General features: G+C 40.8%; 1 protein-coding gene across 5 annotated transcripts in view; it reads right to left on the bottom strand.

The window, feature by feature from the left end:
- The window catches only part of RBFOX3 (RNA binding fox-1 homolog 3), a 461,718-nt gene extending 434,831 nt beyond the window's left edge, over positions 1 to 26,887 (bottom strand). For 3 of the 5 annotated variants that reach the window (XM_060688756.2, XM_060688761.2, XM_034412828.2), the window contains exon 1: positions 26,636 to 26,887. The gene's annotated coding sequence lies outside the window, so the exon portion shown is untranslated. The remainder of the gene's footprint in view (positions 1 to 26,635) is intronic. The other 2 variants (XM_060688757.2, XM_034412831.3) reach the window with 1 other exon arrangement.
- Positions 26,888 to 27,366: the final 479 nt, after the last annotated feature.

Here is a 27,366-nt window from a genome sequence, read left to right as displayed (position 1 = left end):
CTTGCCCTGTATTCCCTAAAATAAACTCCCAGTGGGACAATTCTGCCATTTTGAGGCAGAAGCTCTTGCCTGTTTCAGTCTCATCACCAATACTAAAGCAAATTTGCTATTTTTCTTCAAAGGGGTATAGAAAAATGGAATCTTATCATTTAAATATCTTGGTTTGGCCTGGATTTCGGCAGCATTGGGAGCAGTCTGTTTTTCTCAAAGCTGGTAATTTTTAGCTATGAGAAAAGAAGAATTAAGAGGGATGTGGTAGCATTCTTCAAATACGTGAGAAGACTGTTACATAGAAGAAAACGAAGACTGTTCTCTCTTGCTCCAGAGTACAAGGACAGAATAATGGACTGAAGCCATCAGAAGGTGGCATCCAGTTAAATATTAGGGGGGGGGAAAACCTTCCTTACAGGAAGAGCATTTCAAAAATGGATCTAATTGATCAGAGAACTGGTGGATTCACATTGACTGGATGTATTAAAGCAGGGGTGTCAAACTCAAGGCTCGTGTGCCAGATCCGGCCCGTCAGGTGCTTAAATCTGGCCTGTGGGGCTGGCCTGGAAATAGCAAAGGACTGGCCCGCAGTGCCTCTGGCAGCCAAAACTGGGATGGGGGTGCATGTGGCTCAGTTCGCAATGGGGCTGTGCACGTGTGCTTGCTTTACACACGCGCGCATGCGCTCTTCTGCACAAGCACTCTTCTGCGCAAGCGCAGAAGCATTTTGTTGACGTTGGGGTCGGTGGGCGGAGCCTCCCGCCGATTTTACTACCGGTTCTATAGAACCAGTGCGAACCGGGGGCAACCCACCACTGATGTGGCTCCCCGTGTCCCGTTTTTGGCCTGGATGGCCTCCTGCAGCACTTTACCAGCCAAAACACAGAGCGGGGGACCCATATATTGCTTTTGATTTTGTTTTAAACTGGGATGTCTTGAATTATCTAGGACCAGAGTGTTTAGTATATTTTAATTGGTTTTTTTAACGTTTGTATTACATGTATTTTTATCGTTCGCTATTCACCGCCCTGAGTCCCTCAGGAATAGGGCGGTATATAAATTTAATAAATAAATAAATAAATAAATAAATAAATAAATAAATAAATAAATAAATAAATAAATAAATAAATACAGCCCCCCTGCACCCTGTTGTGGCCAACAGGGTGCTGCAGGAGGCGTCCATCCCGTCTCCCACCCACCCCCAGCCAGCCAGCAGAAGAGAACTACAATGCTGATCCGGTCCTCGAAGAAATCCAGTTTGACAGCCCTGTATTAAAGTGAAAGTCAGGCAACCATTTCATCAGGAATGTTTTAATTTGAGTTTCTGCTCTGAGAAAAAGATTGGACTAAATGGCCCCATCCAACTCATGAAACTATGAAGTCAAAACAGTTATTACCATACAACCATTGTTAGAATTACTGTGAAAAGTATCAAGTTGCAAAATGCTTCCATGCTACCTCCTAAGCACTACAACCAGCAGTAACTTTTTTTATAAACAATAGAAAGAATGGTGCCTTTACAAAAGGGAGGGTTCTCCCTGAAATAATTTTGTTCATACTCTCTTTTGCAGGAGGTCAAATACACACAACATAGACTGAAAAGAAGGATTGGGTGCATGGTACTTGCAAATTATTTTGTATGTGGAATGGGTGCAGGTGGATTTTTGTTACTGTGCTATGACAACTGGAAAAAGAACTGATGGCGTTCCTCACTTGTTCTTATAACTTCAAGGCTGGGTGAAAATTATTGGGTTTCTAAGTACTGGGGAGAGGGGTAGAAATATAGTTAATACTGTGTCATGATGCTATGGGTTTTTTCCCCCAGTGCCTGGGACTGAAGATGGTGACTTGGAAAACATGCAAATTCAGAGCATCTGCTCATTCTTTCCAAGCAAATAACTGCTTGTCAAAGAATTGGTACTGTCAGGAGTAAGGAACCAGAACAACTCTTTGAATAGGCTCAAGTAGTTTCTTTACTATTATTCTTATGTTTACAAAAATCTTGCCAGACGAACTGCATTTTCTTGGGAACAGATATCTTTGAAAGTATGGCCTCTGTTGCTTCCTTCCACAAGCTAGACCAGAGGTGTCAAACTCAATTTTATTGAGGGCCACATCATTGTTGTGTTTGACCTTGGAGGGTTGGGGGAGGGCGTGACACGGGACTCGTCTTTGGGGCACCTATGGTGGCCAAGTGTTAAGGCAAGACTTCCCTGAGACTCTCCCTCACTCTCATTATAATCTCCTTCCTTCCTTCCTTTCTTCCTTCCTTCCTTCCTTCCCTTTTCTCTTCCTTCCCTCTTCATCTTCCTTCCTTCGTCCTTCCCCTCTTTCCTTCCTTCCTTCTCTTCTCCTCTTCCTTCCCTCTTCATCCTCCTTCCTTCTTCCTTCCCCTTTCCTTATTTTTCCTTCCTTGCTCTCTTGCCATCATCCCTTCTTTTTCTTTGTCTTTCCTCTTTCCCTTTCTCCTTTCCTGTCCCTTCTTGCATGCTCAAATGCAAAAGGGGAAACATTTCTCCTTTTGTTTTGTTTTTAGTTTGTTTTGCTAGCCCTCTGCCAGTGAAATTAGAGCCTGCACTTTCCCCCCCGAACTCCATTTTCACTAGCAGAGGCTAGGACGGGCCGGTCCTTTGCTGTTTCCAGGCAGTCCCCGTGGGCAAGATCTAAACACCCCGCAGGCTGGATCCAGCCCGCGGGGCTTGAATTTGACACCCCTGAGCTAGACCACCTTTTTACTCCCCCCTCAACTCTAGATGGAGATTCCACCACAGGTACCAAGAGAATGTAGTCCACCTACCAAATTCAGAAATCAGTTGGGTCCTAAAAATGAAAGTATTCAGTTTCTGTAATTTAATTCCTTTTCTCTTGTAATAAATCTGGGTAGAGACCCTTCTGTAATAATTTTGTTCTTTTTTAAAAAAAAAATTTTTAAGACACAAACATAAAACACATCTTTTCCAAAACGAAGCATTGATCTGGTCACAAATTAGTACAAATCACTAACAATTCTTAACTTCCAATTAACACAACTTAATATTTTACACAGTTATTTCTCTAAATTCTGTCAATTATGCCATTACCCCAAAAACCCATTACTTAAATCTTAGATCCTAACCAAATATCATTCCATTTTTCTCTTCCTTTTTGCTTAGATGGATATATTTTAACAATCTAAATCATTAAATCAGTTATTATAAACATTTAAAAAATATTTTAACTATTATTCCCATTTTATTCATTTTCATTACTTTACAACATAAATCATTTTTATTTTTTTGGCTGTTAATTCCAACATAATCATTTTATTTTACTGTTAAACTCATCATTATCATCTTTATTTCTATTGTTAAATCCAAATTATACATTTCATTTTTACTGTTAATCTCAACATATTCCTCTCTATTTTTGCTGTTCTACCCAGCATAATAATTTTTATTTTTGGCTGTTAATCCCAGCATAGTCATTTTATTTTTACTATTAAACCTAACATTTTTATCTTTATCTTTGTTGTTAAACCCAACATAATCATTTCATTTTTACTGTTACTCCCAGCAAAATCCTCTTTGTTTTATATAATAAAACAAAATAAAAACAAAATAAAAATAATCATTTTTTATTTATTGACTGTTAAACACAGCATAATCATTTTTGGTTTTTTGCTGTTAAATACAGCATAATCATTTTTGTTTTTTGGCTGTTAAACACAGCATAGCATTTTTATTTTTTGGGCTGTTAAACACAGCATATTCTTTTTTGTTTTTTTGGCTGTTGATCACAGCATAATCATAGTTAGCTTTACTATTAATCCCAACCATCCTTTGTTGTTTCCACCCATCTATACTTTGCTTATTTCAGTTAATCATATTTATCATTATCCTTTTTTATGACAATTTTAACATTGACACATGGTTCTTGCTTAAAACATAACTTTGTATATATTTAAAATCTCTTTTAACATGCTTAATTTCTCTTATATTCTAATTTCCATCAATATTTCAATTTTATATAACTATATCATATTCTTCTCATATTCTTATACATCCATAATTATCTTATAAGAACCTCCTTTTATTATTACCACCAGCTATACATTTTTCATTTTTCTTTTTATTTTATTTTTTTGAAGATTTTTTATTTGTTTAAAAGTACAAACAAGACAAAACAAGTGACAACAAAACATACAAAACATGTAAACAAAGAGTTCGAATATTTTGTCAAAGGTATCGCAACTGTAATACATGTTCTTATTTGTGTTTTGACTCTTCCTTGTTTGGTCTTACTCATCTATCTATCTTTATGGTTCACTGTTAGCTTTTAGTGATTTATGTTTCTGTTTGTGTAACTCCAATTGCTCCCTATTCTTTTTTCCTTTTTCTATTTTCTAACCAAGTGTACCACTTTTCCCATACTAGATAATAGTCATGTTCTTCTTTATCTTGTAGTTCCTTTGTGAGTCTGTCCATTTCTGCACATTCCATGATTTTACTAATTACTTCTGTTGGTGTGTCACTACTCTTCCAATTTTGTGCAAAAATTATTCGTGCTGCTGTTGTTATATGAATTATTAAGTATTTTATTTCCTTTTCATATTGTCCATTTATTATACTTAGTAGAAAGGTTTCCGGCCTCATTTCTAATCTTCATTGTGTGATTTCTTCTACTTGTGTTCTGATCATTTGCCAGTATTGTTTTGTTTTTGGGCAGGTCCACCACATGTGATAGTAGGTTCCTTTATAAAGTTTACATTTCCAGCAGGTTGGAGAGGTGTTGGGAAACATTCTTGCCAGTCTGGCCGGTGGGAGGTGCCACCTATAGAACATTTTGTACAGATTCTCTTTATATGGTACCAACCAGGTTAATTTATAATTTATTGTCCATAATTTTTCCCAATTGTCTAATTGAATATTGTAGCCAAAATTCTTTGCCCAAGTTATCATGTTTTCTTTGACCACCTCTTCTTCTAATTTGTATCCTCGTAAATAATTATAGACTTTTTTATCAATTTATCCTGTGATCCTTGTAAAATTTTATCTAATTCGTATTGGCCTTTTTGGAATCCAAATTGAGCCGAATATTTCTTATATTTTGATTTTATTTGTAGATATGGCCACCAGTCAATATCCATACCCATCTCCTTCAATTCTTCTCTTGTTCTTAATTCCCCTCAGTTATTTAGTAAATCTTTATAAGTTCTCATTTTAGTGATCTCCATAGCATTGGGATAGATCTGGGCTTCCATGGTTGATAACCATTCCGGGATCTTATTGTAGTGTGTTTTTTTGATGCCCTGCCATATCTGATATAGTGCTTGTCTGACAATGTGCCTCTGAAAATATCCATGCTGTTTATCGGTGGCCTCCCACAGAAATGCGTGCCATCTTCGTTATAGGTCGAATCCTTCCAAAGTCAATAATTTTTTATTTTTGAGTTCCATCCATTCCTTGATCCAAATTAGTGCTGATGCTTTATAATATGTCTCTTAGTCCGGTAGTGCCAATCCTCCTCTTTCTCTTGTATCCTGTAGGTGTTTTGCTTTATTTTTCATTTTTAATCACATTGTTTTAATTTTTTCTTTTTCCAGCCATGTCTCATTTCTTCACTTTCTCGCCTGCTAATATATATTTCCTTCCATTTTCAAAGTCTTCAAATTTTGTCCTCCATGTGTCATATTAAGTCTTTTTCTTATTTGTAATCAGGATAAAATGCATCAAGTTCCCTTCTCTTAAGCTTGCGCTAAATCCTTCTTTTGTTCCTGCGCCAATTTTTTAAATTGTTATTATTCCAATTATAGGAGATCCATTGTAGTTTCCTTTTCTTTTCATCAAAGTCGAGCTGCCTGCAGATGAGAAAACAAAAACAAAAACCTCCTACACAAAATCCCACAACTGTTATCTGTAAAGTTCAAAATTTTCCATAACAAAAACAAGTTACAATGTTCCTTTTTAGACCAGAAGGTGTCCCTCTACAATCCACATTTTCCATTAGTCATGCAAGTATCCATTTTGTTACAATTATATAACAGTCCAGTTTGGTTACTTTTCTTCCATTGATTTTAAAAGTATCAAATCTTCTTCTTCTTTTTTAAAAAAAAAATCCAATTCCAGTTTTAAAATATCCAGTCTTTTCACCATGTCTTGATATTTAATTCCATTAGTTCTGTTCCAGAGTTAGTTGTTTGTCGGGTCTTTGTCTCTTTAAAATTACATTTTAAACTTTCCATAGCCGCTTTGTTGTTCAGCCGCTGTTTTAAGGCTAGGGGTCTTATAGTTAATATTGATCTAAGCATTGTTGTAAGCCTGGGTTGGTTGTCACTCATCCAGCTTCAAAATGCTCCGTTTCAATCCACTCTCCTCCTACACATCTCTTAGCCCGGTTGTCCCAACTTCATGGCAGCCACCATGGCTGCTGCCCCCCCGCCGCCGACTCACAGAGGGTTCCCTCTGACCTCGGAGGAACTTGCCTATTCCTCTTGGTCGTCCGAGGTACCCCTCCTTTTCCCCCATCCCTGCAGGACGGTTCCGGTCCGAAGACCCATCGGGGGCGGTTCAGTAGCCAGGGTTTTCGCAGCACTCATCAGAGCCCGCTATTTCCTCGACTGTCTCGCTGCAACGCCAAACCGGAAGTTCTGTAATAATCTTGTTCTTTACTGTGCTCACATATGACACATATGAGAGAACCATTCCAGTTTTAGGTCCTCATTCCACTTCTGTTTTCTGGTTCTTTATGATGAAAGACTACAGAATTATGTCAACACCAAAGTATAAAATGATTCTTACCAATTAACTGTTTTATGTAGCCATGATTTAATTAATGGGGGCATATACCAATCAGTGGTGGGTTCCTCCCGGTTCGGCCGAGCTGGTAGCGGTGACAATATGACGTCACCGAACCCATTCTCTTTGTTTGGGAGCTGGGCCTTCCCACACACACCCCCGGCGTTATTCTTACCTTTTATTTGGCCCCACCCCCAATCTATTGCTGCCTCCCGAGTCCCAGATGATCGGGACTAGAATGAAAAAAACTGTTTAAACTCTTGCCGCGGGGCTTCAAAGGGCCACCCTACAGCTGATCAGTGTTAAAAGGCAGTGTGGTGGTAGATCGGTGCCTCCAAAAACAAATGAGTAGACTGATGCCTCCAAAAACAAATGAGTAGACCAGTGCCTCCAAAAACAAATGAGTAGACCGGTACAGCTCTGCAAGCAGTTAAAAGCCTGGTAGACCAGTACCTCTGCTAAATCCTAAAGAATTGTCACATGACCATCAAGCCACGCCCACAAAATAAGCCATGCCCACAGAACCGGTAATAAAAAATTTTAGAACCCACCCCGATACCAATATATAATTTTTGCTAGTTTATAATGGGGAAAAGATAAAGATTGGCACTGATATTTCTTAGGTTAGGAATGGAATTTACAAACATATGGAGGTTTATCAGTATGAGATCAGAGCTGAAGACGCTTCTTGGATGAGAAGTGAAACATCTTCAAAGAAAAACCAGAAAGTCCAGTTGCCTCTTGAAAAAGCACTTTTGGGACAACCATGACCTGGGTAACTCAGAATCTCCATAGATATTTATGAGATCAAAAAGAAATTATTCTTAGCAGCAGCAGCAGCAGCTGAAGTAACTAGCACCTGTGATTGGTAAAGGAATTCTTTCAAGGAGGCATTTGAGACTGGTGAATATATTGAGAGAATCAGGATAGCCAAGAAAACAGAACGGTGAGTCTGGGGCTTGTCTAAAACCAGTGATGGATTGTATATAAATTGATGAATTGAATTCTAATCAAGGAAGAATTTTGAGTCAGAAAGAAAGCTAATCTAGGCTTAGAAATATAGCCAGTACTGGCTTTCTATGAATCAATCTATATTTGTGAAAGATTTGGACCTGACTTTGTCCCCATTTATTATTTATTAACAAGATTTATAAGGCTGCTCAATTCAAAAAGTGTGACTTGGGGCAGCATACAGCATAAAAAAAAAACAATAAATCAACCCGTACCCCAAACCTTATAATACTAAACATATACAATATATAATTAAATTTTTAAAAATGGTGACCAGGCAATAGATCAATTTGACCAAAAAGACACCTTCATTCAAGTAGAATTCATCTAGAATTAGAGCCTGTCATATTTCGGAGGGAGGGGGATTAATCCATAAATTATAATCAATTATTTTGGTTGGCGTGATTCCTACTAATTGTTTTTCATAATGTATTATCACACCCATTTTTATTCATTTGTATTAGTGTTAATGGATCATTAAACAATTCAACCCAGAGTTCTCACTTGAGGCACAAATAATCAGGTTCAAATTATCAAATATGAGCCTGGACACATTGACTGAAGATCCAGTTCTCTGGAAAAGACTCTTAATATTAGGAAAGGTAGAAGGAAGGAGAAGAAGAAGACAATCACAGCAAAGTAGATGGACTCAGTTTTTACTGAGTGCACCCGCGGGAGATTTGAAAGAGCAGGCTGGGGATAGATTGTCATGGAGAAAAATCTATCTATATGGTTCCAAGGACTCAAAAAAAATGAGTTGATGGCACATAATCAATCAACTAGTTTCTAGTTTGTTCCTGGAAACTACTCCAAGTGCTGCTTTATAATAAATGTAATAAAGTCCTAGTCATTTGGGATCACATTATATAGAGCTATCTCTTCCCACGCTGTTTTTTATTATTTAGTATCTTTATTTTTTTAACAATCTAAAAGACAGTGTTTTTTAAAAAGTGCAAACTAAACAAAAATACTAAGAAGGAAAAGAAGAAAAAAAATTTACCAATGAATTTACTTCTACAATATGAATATAATACTGTAAGATATCATAGACTATCTGCCATAGTAACACATATTGCTGCATTCTTTGATTAGTAGAAAATATTGCCTTTTGCAAAACATATCACAAATTTATCCTTCCACATTTTATTCAACAACCAGAGCTTCACATTATTTTCTACTGTCTCCAAACTAAATTACACTTCTCAGTTCCAGCACGTTGTTTCTCAAACTAAATATTTTAGTTGGCCCGTGCTCTATCATTTCAGTAATATGTTTATTGCCTTGCTGTAAAAATATTTTAGATTTTTCAAAATAATTATGAAATAATATTTTAGTTTTGCTTTTATTTCATTAACTTTATTCTATAATTGTATATTTTAATCTGGAAGCTAAAGCTTTTAAATTAAATGGCAGTAAGTTTTTTGGGAAGTATTTTCCAGCTTTAATAAAGCTAACTCTTAGATAATATAGAGGTTCTACTCACTGAGAAGATACCAATTTGGTTAAGGCACCAGGCCAGAAACCAGGAGACTGTGACTTCTAGTTCTGCTTTAGGCATGAAGGCAGATACGTGACCTTGGTGACTCTCACTCACCCCTAAGGAAGAAGGCAATGGAAAACTGCTTCTGAAAACTTTCCAAGAAAACTTCAGGGACTGATCAAGGCGGCCACCAGAAGACATTGATTTAAAGGTGCTCGCACATGCATACCATTGAAGAAAATGAGGACTATACTGTATTGTATATCAAACTAAATGAAGTAGGAAAGAGGGGGGAAATTGTTTAATATTTCCAAAGGAGTTCAAGATGTAATACTGAAGTGATACTGTCATTGATGAATCTTAATTAAGTGTGTATGCTTTTCCAACCTTCTCTATACCTAGGGATTATCCCAGTTTGGCTACAATCCAGTTGCATACCCCATTATAATTTCAACAATCATGAAATAGCCTGCTGGCTTCCCTCTTGTTCTCATCTCTTTCTTTAAATCAATTACATATGTTTAACAAGAACAAATGTGTGCACTAGCCATACAAATATGCTCTAAAAGCACACCAACAAATTAAGGACTTCCTTACTTGCTCTTTATGATCTTAAGTAACCTTCAAAAGGCATTTATCTGCCATCAGCTGTTCTCTCTTAAAAAACTGTGATGACAAACTGATTTAACAAATGCACACACTTAAAATCTGTGTTTACAGAATGAACGAGTAAATTCATCCCATAGGGTTTGATAAACTATCTTGAAAGCAAACACACAAACACGCTCACCATCTTTGAATAACAATACTTACAATACGTACAATACTGTGTTTCCCCGAAAATAAGACCCTGTCTTATATTTCTTTGAACCCCAAAATAAGCGCTTGGCCTTATTTTTGGGGAGGTCTTATTATTTTGGAGCGAATGGAGCAAGATGGGGCTCCTCTTGCCATCTTACCTGATTTCCAGCTCTGTGTTTAAATATTTTCGAGGAGGGCTTAGTTTCGGGGGAGGCCTATTTTAGAGCATGCGCTCAAAAACCCGATTCCGCTTATTATTAGGGGATGTCTTATTTTTGGAGAAACAGGGTATAAATGCTAGATCAGCGATGGTGAAACTTTTCGAACGTTGCACATGCACACCTCGTTGGGGCTGCACTCCGGAAAAGCGGAACTTCTGGGTTCTAGCCTGTATGCGAGCCCGATGATCTGATGGCCAGTGCAGATGCGCAGCCCGATTTTCAGCACTGCCGCACGCACACACTCTGGAAAAGTCGAACTTCCGAGTTCTAGCATGCATGCGTGCCCGACGATCAGCTGGCCGGCATGCATGCGCAGGCCGGTTTCCGGCACTGCTGCGTGTGCGAATGGATTGTGCTCCGGAAAAGCCAAACCTCTGGGTCCTGGTGCACATGTGCACCTGACAATCAGCTGGCCGGCGTGCATGAGCACACTTGTTTTCGGCACTGCCGTGTGTGTGATGAACAGCTAATCGTCGCGCGCGCATGTGCACCAGAAACCTGGAAGACAAACAAGTAAAGACCACGCATGCCAGGCAACGGTGGCTTCGCGTGCCACTTTGGGCACATGTGCCATAGGTTCACCATCATGGTGCTAGATGAAATTATTCACCCTTATTGTTCCACTGAATTAAGGAATATGCTTCTCAAACACAGCTTGTCTCAATATCGTTCAGGACACACAATTTAAGCTCATCTGGCATCTTTTTGTTACTAGCATTTTTTCACAATTACCAGCAATTTTTATGAAATTTCCTCAAAATTCCTATAATATACAAAGTGATAACAGTAGAGCACTCAGAATGATGAATCCCCCTCCATATACTAACCTATCTCTCCAGGTTACTCTTAGTCCAAGTTGAAGCAACAGTATTTTCAACAGTTTGCAAATGCATAAAAGCTACCTAGATTGCCTCAGGATGCAATTATACTATGCTGATAGACATAAATAATTAAACTCATTCCTGATGGAAACAAAGAATAGCAAACTAATTGAATAGAATTTTCTGTGCCAACAATTACCTATCTCTGGACAGGAGGAGGAACTTTTTCTTCACTGCTACATTGAGAGTCTAATGGTAATGTAGCCTGATACAGCGAACTGCAACAAACAGGGTGTGTCCTGTTTAAGAGGGTCCAAGCAAAAAAAAAAAAAAATCACTCATAAATCAAGTATAGGAGCATGTGACAATACAGTAAGCACAGGTAGTCCTTGACTTACCACAATTGATTTAGTGACTGTTCAAAATTACAATGGCACTGAAAAAGTTATTTATGACTGATCCTCACACTTATGTACACTGAGAGCTTATGTTTGTATGTACACTGTATGTTTGTATGTATACTGAGAGTTTATGCACCAGAGACAAATTCCTCGTTTGTCCAATTACACTTGGCCAATAAAGAATTCCATTCCATTCCGTTCCGTTCCATTCCATTCCATTCTATTCTATTCCATTCCATTCCATTCCTTGCACTTATGATCTCTGTAGTATCCCCACTGTCAAATGATCAAAATTTGGTGCTTGGCAACCAACCATGTATTTCTGATGGATGCAACATCCTGGGGTTATGTATTTGCCATTTGTGACTTTCCCAGCCTGCTTCTGATAAACAAAGTCAATGGGGGCAGCTGAAATCACTTAACAACTGCAGTGATTGGCATAACAACCATGGCAAAAAAGGTCATAACATCGGGCATGACTCATTTAATAATTGCCTTACTTAGCAACGAAATTCTGATCCCAGTTGGTGTTGTAAAATTTATTATGTAAGATCTGCATAAAATATACTGAAAGAACTCAGAAATCCAAATTAATGAGATTAAGAAGTTTTGGGCACACGAGTACAAGGCCAAATTATTATACAAGGAATGTTTCAACAGTAGATGTTTTTTTCACATATAGTGCTTTTGTACAGAATCCTCAAGTCCCACTGCAGTTCAGTCAGCATGCAATAGCCTTGCTTAGAAAACAGAGTGCCATACTTTTCGGAGTATAAGACGCACTTTCTCCCCCCCCCCCCCAAAGAGGGTGAAAATTTTGGTGCGTCTTATACACCGAATGTAGCCCCGCCCATCTGCTGCCTCCCACCCTTCGGCCATTTTTGGCCTCCACACATTGTTTTAGACCTGTTCCAGGCTGCGGGGATCGCTATAGCACATCGCTGCCTCCATTCCTCCGTTTTCAGCTTCAGCACATTATCACAGCCTGATTCAGCACGAGCAGCTGATTGGCGGGTGGATCAGCCTTCCGGAATACCCCCCCATCTTCTGTTCCAGGCTGCAGCGATTGCCACAGACCATTGCTGCCACAGTGCCTAGCGTTTTTGGCCTCTGTGCCTCACGTTTTTGGCCTCCACACACCGTTTCTGGCCTCCGCACGTTGCATTGTCGGGCGGTTCCAGGCAGCGGGGATCAGCGGCACAGAGGCAGCGATTTCTGTGGCAATCCTTGCAGCCTGAAACAACTGATTGGCAGTATTTCGGGTAGCCGATCCAACCGCCAATCAGCTATTCATGCTGAATCAAGCGGCAATAACCTGCTGAAGCTTACCAGGCTGTTTACTGTTTGCTGAAAGGACACTAGCCAGATGAATACTGATGGATGCTGGTAGACAGAGGCAGAATTTTTTTTTTTCTTGTTTTCCTCCCCAAAAATTAATGTGCATTTTATACTCCAGAGTGTCTTATATTCCGAAAAATATGATAATTTGAAAACAATAGCCACTCTTGACCTTGAAACTCTTCCCTGCCATTTGGTAGTTCTGTGACTTGTAGATTTTTTATATTGTGCTCTGCTTACTTCATGGACTTGGAGCTTGTGCCAAAGAATCTAAACTTGAGACTGAGGCTCTGGGCTTCTGGAACTTCTTTGATCCCCATGCTGTGGTCTGCATGGTGGCTTTCAGAGCTATTCATCCCCCTCCTCAAAACAAATGAGCCAACAAACGAGACCATGGCAGGAAGCTGAATCTGGTCCAAGCAATAGGTTTTAGACATACAGGTATTCCTCAAGGTATGACTACAATTGAGCCCAAAATGTATGTTGCTAAGTGAAACATTTATTAAGTGAGTTTGCCCCATTTTACGACTTTTCTTGTTGCAGTTGTTAAGTGAATCCATTGCATTTGTTAAGTTAGTAACACGGTTGTTAAGTGAATCTGGCTTCCCCATTTATTTTTGCTTGTCAGAAGGTCGCAAAAGGGAATCACGTGACCCAGGGACACTGCAACTGTCATAGATATGAGTCGGTTGCCAGGCATTTGCATTTTGATTATGTGACCATGTGGATGCTGCAATGGTCGTAAGTGTGAAAAACGGTCATAAGTCACTTTTTTCAATGCCATCAAACGGAACTGTTGTAAGTTGAGGACTACCTGTACCAACCTATCAAACTGGACATGTTCTTTCCTGCCATGCTTTTCCACTCAGAAAAAAGAAAGACTTGTTAAGAAGAGACTGATTGATTATAGGGAGACTCATGCAAAAGGAGAAAGGAACTACTTTTTTCTATGTCTAAGGGAGGAGTCCATACAGGTAAAACAACTATTTGTTTTATGACTATTCAAAGGGACGATGGCACTGAAACAAGTTGCTTGTGACTGTTTTCACGACGATTGCAGCATCCCCGTGTTCACATGATTAAAATTCGGATGCTTGGCAACTGGTTCATATTTATGATGATTACAGTCTCCCACATTCATGTGATCACATTTTACAACCTTCTGACAAAGTCAAAGGAGAACCCACATTAAGATAAGATAAGATAACTTATGTCATTTTTTTTTTACTGTGAGCACACTGGCCCAAGTTAAAAATGAAATTCTGTTGCCTGTTCTCAAGAGAAAGTATATATCTACCCAAACATATACATAACACACATATACACATGCTATATACATACATAAATATATACCTGCACCCATACATATACATACATACATACATACATACATACATACATACATACATACATACGAGGAAACTTGAGAGTTCAACAAGGTTGATGCTATATGGAACAAAACTGTGATTAAATCTAGATGTTCTGTTTCAGATACCATGAAGCCTTCTCCCAGAAGGTAACCAAGGAAAACAAGTCATGAAGCGGATGTGTAGCATCCCAGACAATCCTGCGGACTCTGCTCAAGCCTCACTTATATGCTATGTCCCGGATAGAAGGAAATGAACTACCAATGATCTTTTCTGCCCTCCTCACCTCTCTCTGCACTGCCTTCCTGTCTGAAGCAGTAATGCTTCCAAACCGGACAGTAATGCAGTATGACAGGATGCTCTCGATCGTCTCTCTGTAGAAAGTGGGAAGGACAGGGGAAGGAAGATGAACTTTTCTCATGTGGCGCAGAAAATGCAGACACTGCTGTGCCCGTTTCACCAGTGTCTCACTGTTGAGTGACCAAGCTAGCTTACTCGTTAGCTGCGCACCCAGAAACGTGATACTGGTAACCACCTCCATAGGTGAATAATTAATACGCAGAGATGTGTGGCTGTGCCTGCCTTTTCTGAAATGACAATTATCTCTTTAGTTTTTCCTACATTTAAAATGAGGCTTTTTTTTTTGTTACACCAGTTCACTAAACCCTCTATCTCACTTAACAACCGTGTAATTAATTTAAAAAACTGCAATGATTCACTTAACAACTGTGACAAGAAAGGTCATACAGTGGAACAAAACTCACTTAACAACTCTCTCACTTAGCAATAGAAATTTTGGACTCTCAATTGTGGTTGTAAATCAAGGACTACCTGTTATCTCTATTTTCCTAACTCCAATATTTTTCTGTGCAAATTCAGAGGGATGAGACTGACCCTGGACTTCATTGCAAAGCAACTTCTAGACTAGTGAATTTCTCTACCAAACAAATAGTACTTCTGCCATTTAAAAGAAGCCACTGAATTGGTAACACAGCAAAATGTGGTTCTTCTTTCATTATTAATAGAACTCCTTAAAAATATTTAAATTGAAATCTGAAGGTAAGAACTACCTTAAATTGAGCCTGATTATATGTGGATTTTCCATAGCTTTCTTAAAAAAAAATATTTGTTTTTTTCAGCTGCAGAGTCTCCCATCTAACCACTGACTAGCTCTTACCCCATTTCAGGGATGACAAACCCATGTCATCATGGCATCATCACATGATGTATTGCAACTTTTTTCCCCTTCACTAAACTGGGCATGGGTGTGGCCAGTGCATGTTGCATCCAGCCAGCGGGCCGTGAGTTTGACAGTCCTGCCCTGTTTAATTGGGGGTGGGGCTGGATCAGCCATGTTCAACTGAGCACTGCTGCTTAAAACAAAATCTACTTTTGGTAACCAGGAGCATAAAGAGGAAGCAACAGAACTGTGCTATTACAGGTATTAAATAAGCAATGGAAAACCCCACTAAATCATGTACAACTTTATCGCAAAAATATAGCTTATACTTCAGAGAGGTTGTTTTTAGGAATAAAAGGAGGATTTGATGCAGGGGTGATTGATTATGCAAGCAATCCTATTTGAACTGCTGTGACCTGGATTGATTCAACTCATAGCAGAATCCCCATCTTTTCTCTCTCTGCTTACAAGGACCACAACAAATTATGAGGAAAGGCTAGAGCAGTGATGGCTAACCTTTTTGCCATCGCATGCCAGCAGCGGGGGGAGGGGGAGGGGGGCGGGTCGCACACACGTGCCCACACCCATAATTGTATGCGCCCCGACCCCATGCATGTGCGCGTGTCACACACACATCCGCTCCCCCAGCTCCTGGCATACAATGGCCCGGTAGGCCTGTTTTTCTCTCTCCCCAGACTCAAGTCTTTCTAGGAACCTGAAGAGAGCGAAAATGGCCTTCCCCACCCACCCATCCATTTTCGGCCTCCGGAGGACCTCCGGGGGGGGGGGAGGCCGTTTTCACCCTCCTCAGGTTCCTAGAAAGGCTCTGGAGTAAAAAATGGGCCTTCTGGTCCCACCAGAAGTTGGCAAATGGGCCGTTTCCGGCCTCCAGAGGGCCTCCGGGGGCATAGGGAAGGCTGTTTTCGGCCTCCCCAGATTCCTAGAAAGGCTCTGGAGCCTGGGGGGAGAGAAAAATGGGCCTTCCCCACCACCACCCTGAGGCCCTCTGGAGGCAGGAAACAAGCTGTTTCCCTACTTCTGGTGGGCCCAGAAGGCCCAAGAATCAGCTGGCTGACTCGTGCATGCACACCAGAGCTGAGCTCGCGTGCCCACTAATATCGCTGCCATAGGTTCGCCATTATGGGGCTAGAATGTCAAGGCTGTACAGAAATTGGGAGAGGCCTGACCTGGGGAGAAATTGTACTCTGCAGGCAAGAATCCTTAAAGTACCATTTTCCATCAGAAGAGAGGCTTGGTTCTGATGCTTGCTATAATTTGCCCTAACCTCCTTATCCAAAATTATTTTTCCTTCTGTTCATTTTTTTTTCTTTTTGCTGAAGAACATGCAACAGTAGGCAAGGTTGGTCTGGCACCGCATATTTTGAACATGAAAATTGGTGTTTCACTACCTCTTGCCAATCTCTGTTACCAAAATGTCTAAGTGTTGTATCCAAGCACTATGGCAGGATGATCACAAACATAAATAAATGCAATATTGTTACATGAAGCTCCAGGCTCAATTTTGAGAAATCAGTGTCTGTGTTCAATTTTTTTTCTGTAGCCAGGAAGACAGAAGAGTCAAGTCTCTTTCATCTTTAATTTATATGTTGGTTTTGAAAGTAACAGAAGCTAAAAGAAGTTGAGAAAATTAGCCCAATCAGCTGCTCTGGATTTCCTTTTTTTCATCCAAGTTAATGCTCTAATAAAGAATACTAGTTTTGAGATATAAACGTATGTTCGTTACTGAGCTCTTTTCAAAAATAAATGAGCTGAAAATAACTCAAAACAGGAAGCAAAATTAGAAAGAGGGCAATATGGCTGGACTCCCATGGAATCCCTTTTTCATGCAGACAGGCTGTCTCGAATAGCTTCTAAATCAATAACTTTGTAAACAAGCCTCCATTTAGGAACAGTTCTAGTTTTCATCTCATCATTTGAATAAAAGATGCAACTGAGAACAACAGCAATTAACACACTAGAAATGTTTCTCATGGAACTGGAAGAATTCATTATTGTTGCCCAATTCAAAGGTTTTAAAAACCTTCAAAGATACTCCAAGTTATTTTGCTATTATAAACAATACACAAAACATAATTTTATCTCCGTTCATCACTGTCTTCTGCTTTTTCTGTTATTCTTCCTGCTCCATTGAATGAACTAGAGACAATACGGCATTATGAAGATCATACCCCATTCTATGCAAAATTAGCTAAGAATATTGTTCAGCTACAAAAACAAACAGCCTGAAGCAGGTCTAGAAAGTAGCAGAGAAAACATTAGGGAAAGAAAAAGGAACGCTGAATATCCCTTTTCTTGCTTTTCACTTCTTCACAGCAATTTCTGATTCTACAGAGAAGAGATTACCATTATTGGCTTTAGAATACAAGACCACCTCCCAAGACCTATAAACGTAAAAAGTGTCCTTTTTTTTTTTTTTTTTTTTGTCCCTTTGAATCAGTGACTGCTTGGACAAGTCCCTGCGGTCTTCTTGGCAAGGTTTTTCGGAAGTGGTTTCCCTTGCCTCCTTTCTAGGTCTGAGAGAGAGTGACTGGCCCAAGATGACCCAGGTGGCTTTGTACCTAAAGCAGGACTCATTGTCTCCCAGTTTCTACTTTGATGCCTAGAGTAACAAAAAAAAAAAAAAAGTATCATAACTTAGACCAGAGGAAATCTAATATATTATTATATACAGTATATAAAAGGAAGCCATTTCCTCTATTGGTCCTTTATTGTCATAAACTCTTTATGAGTTTTATAGCATCCAACAGCCAACAGAAATCATGTAGAAATTATAAATAACAACTATCTCCAATAGTTGACAGACTGTTTCTTTTGGGACCTACATCAAAGATTCCACTAGATTGAACCAAGAATATACAGTCTACAGCAAGGGAAGCAATGCCAACAGCATCAGATATTCATGGCAGAGTTTTGTTCTTGAATGCTCTTTGAATCTCTGGTAAGACTACCACATACTAGTAAGTGCCAGATATAATGTGCACTAGATATGTATGTATGTATATATGTATGCATGTATGTATGTACGTACATATATATAAATGTGAGAAGTAAACACAAGAAGACTGTTTGCAAAAATGCTCCTTTGGGGATATCAGCTTTCTATAGGAGACTACCTTAGTATCTCTCTTGAAGTGGAAAAGGTGCTCTTCTCTGTCCAATACTGGGCATTTCCAGCTTCCAATGTTCATAAGGATTAAAAGAAAGAAAAAAGAGGTACTCACTAAGCTTGTAAATATTTGATAATTATTGCAATACAAGAATAAAACCTAAACTTTTAGTCACCTCTCAATCCTTTATTTACTTAGGCATTAAGACTTTTATTTCAGAAGTACTTGCTTCTGAGTAAAGATGCTTTAATCTGTAGAACTGAATTTCTTTTCCTACTATAAAGTATAATTCACACAAAATTTTTATTTAATTCTTCTTTCAGGGATTATAGTCTTAAATACACTACATCCTGAGTCAAATACCTATCATATGAAATGGTGTTGCTCTTAGAGAGATCCCACAATTTTCTCTCAGCCATTATCCTCTTTTGCTTAGAACATCTGGGGGTTTTGTTTATTTATTTAATTTATTTATTGAATTTATATTGCCGTCTATTCGCCCATGGCGACTCAAGGTGGCTTACAGAATATAAAATCACATTTAAAACAATAAAAAATAACAAAAAGAATCAAATAAATTAATACAGTACAATTTAACAAAATCACCCCCCACCTACCACCACCCCTGCCCCAGCAACAGCAGAGCACACAAGCCATTTAATGAGCTCCCCTGCTCTGGGTTCCCCAGGCCCACTGGCAGAACCAGGTCTTCAGCGCCTTCTGGAAGAATATTAGAATTGGGGCCATCCTAATCTCTGGGGGATTGATGTTCCAGAGAGAAGGAGCCACCACGAGAAGCTCTTCTTCTAGGTCCCGCCAGGTGTATCTCCCTCGGGGATGGGACCTGCAACATTCCCTGCCTCCCTGCTCTGATGGGTCGGGTAGATGTGACCGGCAAGAGACGGTCCCTCAGATAACCTGGTCCCAAGCCATGAAGGGCTTTAAAGGTGACAACCAGCACCTTGAATTGCACCCAGAAGCAAATCGGCAACCAATGCAGCTCCCGCAGGAGAGGTGATGCATGTGCACACCGGGGTCTGCACAAAACCATGCGGGCCGCTGCATTTTTCACCAACTGGAGCTTCTGGATGCTCTTCAAGGGCAGCCCTATGTAGAGCGCATTGCAATAGTCAAGATGGGAAGTGACTAGGGCATGAGTGACTGTGAGTAGAGACTGTTGGTCCAGGAAAGAGCGTAACTGGCGCACAACCTGCAGCTGCACAAAGGCCCTCCTGGCCACGACCGCCACCTGCTCTTTGAGCAGGAGTTGTGAGTCCAGGAAAACCCCTAGATTACGCACAGGGTCTGCTTGGGGTAGTGCCACCCCATCCAAGACCAAAGGTGGCAATTCTCCCTGAGAAATTGAGCCATTCGGTCTTACAAGAGTTTATTTTCAACTTATTGCTCCCCATCCAGCCCCTAACAGCCTCTAGGCACTGTGAGAGAGAGGACACAGCATCACTTAACTCACCACAGGCCGAGATATACAGCTGAGTATCATCAGCATATTGGTGATACCTCAGTCCATGGTGATGGATGATCTCACCCAGCGGCTTCATATAAATGCTGAACAGGAGCACAGAGAGTACCGAGCCCTGTGGAACCCCATTAAGCAGTGGGCAAGGGCTGGATCTCTCCCCTCCTATCAACACTGACTGAGAGCAGCCGCAGAGGAAGGAAGTGAACCAGCATAGCACAAGGCCTCCCACTCCCATCCCCCGAAGCCGCCCTAGAGAATACCAGGGTCAATGGTATCGAAAGCCACTGAGAGGTCAAGTAGAGCAAGGATGGAGGCACTACCCCCATCCCGCTCCCACCAGAGATCATCCAAAAGAGCGACTAATGCCATTTCTGTCCCACATCCAGGCCTGAATCCTGATTGGTAGGGATCAAGATAATCCATTTCATCCAGAAAACTCTGGAGCTGCTGCGCAAAGATTGAAGTCAGATCAGAAATTATCCAACCAGGTAGAGTCCAGCAATGGCTTCTTAAGAAGAGGGTGGACCACAGCCTCCTTAAAGTGCTGGGGCACCGCCCCCTCCTGTAGGGAAGTATTAATCACCGCCAGAGTCCACCTGCCTGTCACCTCCTGGGAAGCTTTCACAAGCCAGGAGGGATATGGGTCTAAAACACAGGTGCTTGCGCACATACTCTCTAGGATCCTGTCCACTTCCTCGGGAGCAACAGGGTCAAACTGTTCCCAGATAACAGGGTGAGAACCTGCCTCAGGGGCTTCCACCAGACCAGCAACCACGCCAGCATCTAACTGGGAATGAAGACAAGCAATTTTGTCTTCCAGAATGCATCTTCCAGACTGTATTTAATTATAGTCCATAATATGATACAAGAAGTAAAAAAAATACTGGTACAAGATTAAAATCTGACTGGAAGAAATGATACAACAACGTATTGAATTTAAACCAAAGTTGTTCCTACTGGTATCTTTCCAGAAAAAATTAGTAAGGAAAATGTATATTTAATCATACATGTAATAACAGCTGCAAGTATTATGCATGCTCAAAATTGGAAATCAGAGAAAATACCATTGGAAGAAGTAGTAATAAAAAATTTTTTAGATTGTGCAGAAATGAATAGATTAACTATGATGATTAAAGATAAGGAGGAATCAGAATATTTTAAAATATGGAAATATTTTTATAGTTGGTTGGAAAAGAGATATAAATGACTGATATGTATAATTATGTATAAATGATGATTACAATATTGATTTAGTAATGAAATGTTAGAATGGTTTGGATGAAGATGAAGATAGAAGAAATTTATGGAAGATGGAGAAGAAGTCTAGAAGATAACACCGAAATGTCACAGGGAAGGGAGGATTGATGTATTAAATGTTTGTTTGTCTTAAAAAATAAAATAAAAAAATACTCAAAAAATAAATATGATACAATATATATTTATTTATTTGATTTTTATCCCACCTTTTTACTCTATAAGTAACTCAAGTAGCAAGCATACATAATACTCCTTCCTCCTATTTTCCCCCACAGCAACAGCCTGTGAGGTGGGTTGGACTGAGAGAGAGTGACTGGCCTAAAGTCACCCAGCCAGCTTCCTATATACCAAGAAGCCAAATTTCCCTCTACTGGAATTCTTCTGAGATTTACTACGCAATATAGGTATAATTAAGAACTTGACTTTCCAGATAAAATCTCAATTTAGCAATGCCAATTCCCTTACACAATTGGTATTATGGATTACTAAGGATTATAAAGGGGAAGGGACTCTATTCAATCATGTCTGATTCTCAGGAACTGTTTTCTTGGCAAGGTTTTTCAGAAGTGGTTTGCCCTTGCCTTCTTCCTAGGACTGAGAGAAAGTGAGTAGCCCAAGGTCATGCCCAAGGCAGGTCATGCCCTAGGCGGGACTAGAACTCACAGTCTCCTGGCTTGTCCCTTGATGCCTTAACCAGCTCTCAAGGATTGTGGTATTCAAATAATTATTATAATAACAGCAACATTCTCTTTAGCCCCAAAATGTTTGTGGAAAACTATAGGCTAGTTTCATTTTTCTTAGCACACTAATGTTGATCTAACTATGAAAGTACCAGCGTAATACACATACAAATAAACTTCCTTTTAACCTTGACGGACAATGCTGAGCTCAACAAACAATGGCACCGTTTTGGTCTCTCTGTATGTGTTTCAGTCATGACTGGTAAGCAATAAATATACAGATCCCCATCCATACATCCCCAAGGTACAAAGAAGTATAGACATCACTGTCCCCCAAAGAAATCAAAGGTCTGCTGATCTTCCACTACAAATTTTCCTATGGTTGTTTGTGTTCTTAAAAAAATGCCTCTCGGTATTTTCTGCCTTGGGCTAAACAAAACACAGGACAGATTGAAAGCCACTTGTAAATATTGAAAAGTACATTGGGGAATTTTTTTTCTTTAGTTAGTCTCTCCTCCATTATAGCCTAAAGCCCAGTTGTTCTCCAAGATAAATGGTGTTTCCTGCCACCTCCTTCTCAAATATAACAAGATTTCAGTTGCAATTTTTTATTCCTCCGGCATACAACACCTCAGCCTGAAAGTTACCTGGAAACATATAAAACCTGTGAACAAAAATACAATACATATACATTTTAAACCCAAGCCTGGTAATATTTTTATTAAGGCCAACCCAAAATCAGGATGATTACAACTGTTTCCTAAAAGTTAAACAACGGAAAACTATATTTTCTTAACTTTCTTATGCTTAATACAATGTCTGTTCAATTTCCTTTTTGTCATTCTTCATCTAAAGGCCCATTTCCAGAAGTAACAAAATCCATTCAATCATCGCTACATATTTACCGATTAGCAAAATTATGGATCAAGAAATTAACAAGGCAATAAATAAACATGGATTTGAATTTAAGGAGAATAGAGTTTTTCTTGGGATGAAGAAAAATCACATGAAACCCAAGAGGCTAAACAGATATGCCACTCTGAAATCTCGAGTCCCAGGTTAGGATGGGATCAATTCCCAAATAGATGAGAATCTTGAAACATAGGGAAGATGCTAAATTTCAAAGATGAATCCACTTCGCTCCTAGAATGCACTCTGACTCAGGTTACATAAAATAAAATTAAAATCACCAAAAGTATGCCATCATACAATAAATAGCAATACCCAGGACTACAGAAGTATGCTTGCTAGCTTGGAATACCTTTTTTGATGAAGACATAAAGGTTTAGATTACTTTCAATCTCCAACTTAACCTTTGCCCCTAATAGCCTTTTAAAGATATTGTCTTTTCTTCTTACTGTTGCACCCTAAGTAGAATCAAAAAAATGAAAAGTGAGGGGAAAAATAATCACTCATACCCAAAATGTTAGTTTAAGATGCAGTCCTAAACAATCATTTGAAAATAAATCACATAAATTTGTGGGATTTATGCTGGACTCTTAATCGAGTTCAGACTGGATATTCTTTTCCTCCCTTTTAATCAACCAGCACTCCATGCAACTCTTTTCTTTGCAATTTACATTCACCTAGAGGGGCTCATTTTAATTAGTGTTAACGGGAATATTACAATAGTGCCTAATTAAGATCTCTATTAAGAATCCAAAAATGCAAACTTAATTGGGAGGTGGCTGTAGAGAAAAAAATGATGAAAGTTTTACATTTTAATAGATGTAATTATTAATGGGTATATTCAATTAAAATCAGCCATTCAGATATTTTTGAAAACAAAAAAGGAGGGAAAGAGTAAATCTTCAAAGCGGCACATTCTTGTAAGAACTGCCTGCTGTTTAGGATGAATATTAGCAGTTTCAGAGTATGAAGATAAATGCATCAGTTGCCTTTATTTAACCAATAATTTATTTAGTTATCTGCAGTACCAGTATACATATACATATACATATATATATATATATGCCCTCATTTAAATGTTTGAAAGTGTATGCTATCTGTGTTTGAAGAGTTTTCAGTGGCCCTGAAACAATTTGTTCTGCCTCTTATCTAAAACTACATACACACATAAACACACCCCTTGTCTGCTTTTCTATTCGAAGAAGGTATCATACCCTTAAGAATTACAGTCCCCACACATATTTAATACGTATAATGCTTTGGCTCTTGCATTTGATTTCTTTTCCCCAAATCCCAGAAAGAAAACCCACTATTATTCCTAATAGTCCCATCCTCAGTTTTCCACCTTTGAATGACAATCAAAGAATGATGATTTTTGAGATTCAGATGTGAACACTTCATTTCAGTCTCCAACTGATCATTGAAAAGTATTGGTTTTAAATCCAGCACGGCTTGAACATTTCCCAGTTATCCTCAGTCCTGAAGTCCAGAGGAAAAGACAGATGCTTTTCAAGTCATACAGTACCTTTTTGTTCTGGTTCTGTGCAAAAGGACTAGTCTAAAATTACAGGCACCTACTTCAAACACATTGTGCCAAGACCCAGCTCTCTGGAAAAGGCTCCAGTGCTTGAAAAGGTGGAAGGAAAGAGAGGAAGAGGATGATTAACTAATAGCAGCAAAGTGGATGCGTTCAGATGCCATGGTAATGAGTGCACCATTGGGAGACTTGAGAGAGCAGGTTAGGGATAGATCATCAAGGAGAAAATCTATCTATATGGTCACTAGGATCGAAAATGATGGCACACAATTAATCAACCAACTATATGGTATTACTTTAAACCCTGCTTTACTTAAGATAAAGCATTGAGTTTAAGGCTGAGTTGAAAGTTGAATCCATCTCTCATCTGAGCTATCACTCTCTTCTCTGAATTCAGAGGCAGAGTGCACAATACACATACAGAAGACCAAGGTTCAATCCTTGGCATCTCCAGATAAAGCAGAAAAACTCTGCTTGAAACCTTGGCGCTGTCAGTTCATAAATATGTCAGTGATCTAACTCAATAGAAAGCCTCTGATGTTCCGATGCCCACATCTAAGCTAATTGTCTACCTGCAGTCTCTCTTTTATGTTGTATCAACCAGTTCAAAGCATCTTGATTTTCATCAGCTGATTTATATGAATGAGAGTTCCTCTTTCCCACATCCCATTAAAGAAAAAGAAATGCAACGACAATGCTGCGCCTAAATTTCCTTTCCCATTTAGCGCTGACAAACTGAATCTAACAAAACCGAAAGAACGGAGCCTGCTAACTCCTGTATTAATATCAAACTGGTAAAAGACAGAGGTGATGGGGAAAGAAAGGGGAGAGAAGGGAGAACAAAAGCTAAGGTATGAATTTGCACAATACAGTAACCTTCAAGCCCCGCTCTTATTTGCTTTTGTGGATTGGCACTTTCTCAAGTTATCTCTTATTTCCTTAGGAGCTACTTTGCTTCAGACTGATTCTATAATTCTAAGGGAAACTCTTACTGCGAGCTCCCTGCTGAGGTGTAATAATGTGTGTGTGATAACATAAGAGGAAGTGGGGGGAGCACCGTTGGGTAATAAATCCCCTCTCCTCTTCCAGTCTCTGGCAATTCAGCTTGGGATGGTGAGGCTGATCTCGCTCGGAGAGATTAGCTCTGTATTGTTATTCTGCACAGCAACCCAACTTCTCTGGGAAGGCTGCAGAAGAAACAATAAAGAGAAGGAAGGATTTGGCTATGCGCTGCTCCCACCCTCCACTCTTTGGAGCCGGTAAAAGAGCAAGAAGGGTAGAAGAGGAGGGTAGAAAAAGGAGTGACAACGCCATCCTCTTCGCTATCTTGATAGTTTCTACCCAGAGGTTTTAATTAAGAAAGTGTCGGTTCCCCAGAACTCAAACGCAGGTTTTCGCCTTCAGTAGCATCCCGACCTCCCGCTACCCTAGACCGTCGAATGAAATAAACCCAGAACCTCTATATTTTCTCCCCCCAATCTAGGCAGGATCCAAAAGTTCCCTGGGCAGTCCTAAACCTGGGCCAGATTGCTCAGGAGCCAGCCCTTCTCCAGAGTTCAATGACACGCGTTTCCAAGAGCGCCACGCCGCGCGGCCACCCTAGTTTCCAAGAGGACTGCAGGGGCAGGAGGTCAAATGTCGCGTCCTCCGGCATCCAGAACGGTCCATGTCGCTGCGAACCCTCCCCCCCCTCCCCACTCGTCTCTTGCCTTTGAAGGGGAGGAGGAGGAGGAGGAGGGCACCCGCTGGAGGGGGGGTGTAGGACAAGCTGCGGGGCTCATCTCCCCACCGCACAAGGATCGGAGGGTTCGCCTCGGAGCCCGCCTCTCGGAGCGCGCGCGCGCTTGCTCGCTCGCCATAGCTGGGGAAGAGGGGGAAGGGGGGTGGGTTAAGCCAAGCGTCTGAACGCCTCCCCCGCAAGAAATGAATCATCTCCCCGAGCCAGGCTCCGGAGCAGCCTCGCACACCAGAAGCATTGAGGAGGGGCGGCAGCGGCTGGCGTTGGCAGAGCCCCCTGCCTCCGCCCGCCCTCGCGCGCCAGGATTTTCCTTGTGGCGCGCAGATGCCGCTCTCCCCAGCCCGAATCGTGCGCGCGCCTCCACCCCCCCCCACCCCCGCTGCACCTGAGGAAAGGGGGGAAGCCAAGCAGAGCCCCCCCCCCCCTCCTCCTTCCCACGCAAAGCCCCTTAAAGCAGAGATCAAGCCCGGCCGGCCAGCCCCTTTGCCGGAAGCTCCCGGGCAGCCCTCGAGGGTGACTCACGCGGTCTCAGTAGTCCCTGCGATGGGGGCAGGCAAGCGCAGGAGCTCCAAGTCCCTTTGCACTGAGCGACATCCCAGGGGCTGCCCAGCGTCAGAAGGAGGAGGCGGTGGCTAAGGCGACCGAGCGCGTGGAGCGAGGCCGGGAAAGATTGGGAAGACGAGCCTCTTCTGCGCTCGGCTCCGGCTTGGCAGGCTGGCAGAACATGCGGCTGCGCCCGAGCCGCCTATAGCCCGGAGCGAGCGAGCGAGCAAACGAGAGGAAGGAACGCGCGAACCCGCCCCCGTCGCGGGGGAGGGGGAGCCCCGAAGAGGCCACGTGCGGCAGCACCTGCGGCCGCCTCCCAGCCCGTCCCCCGCCACAAACTTGCGCAGCGAAGGATAAGGCTCCCCGAGCAACCTCTCGCTCTTCTTTGGATGTATCAATTCGGGGGCCCTTCCACCTCCCTATCGACACCCAGAGGCATCTATGCTTCCTGCAAAGTGAGAATTCCGCCCGGGTCTCCCAAATCCCCTATTCCACCGGTATCTGAGGTGGTAAGTATTTAAGACGCTGGGAAACTCTAATCCGAGTTGCTTCTCTGAGCGGGCTGCAAAGTACAGATACAGGATGGTTCTCAAGTATGGGTCTTGGCAGAAATTCCCTTATACATGATGCATGAATCCAAGTCCTGATCTTTCCATCCCAAAGAGGTTCACTTGCCAGCCATTCCGTCTCCTGAATTCCTAAGTATC

This window comes from Pantherophis guttatus, chromosome 2, assembly GCF_059756535.1.
Source record: "Pantherophis guttatus breed Tessera chromosome 2, ASM5975653v1, whole genome shotgun sequence".
Taxonomy (NCBI): domain Eukaryota; kingdom Metazoa; phylum Chordata; class Lepidosauria; order Squamata; family Colubridae; genus Pantherophis; species Pantherophis guttatus.
The sequence above is the reverse complement of the archived record's forward strand: the minus strand, read 5'-3'. Positions and strand labels throughout refer to the sequence as shown.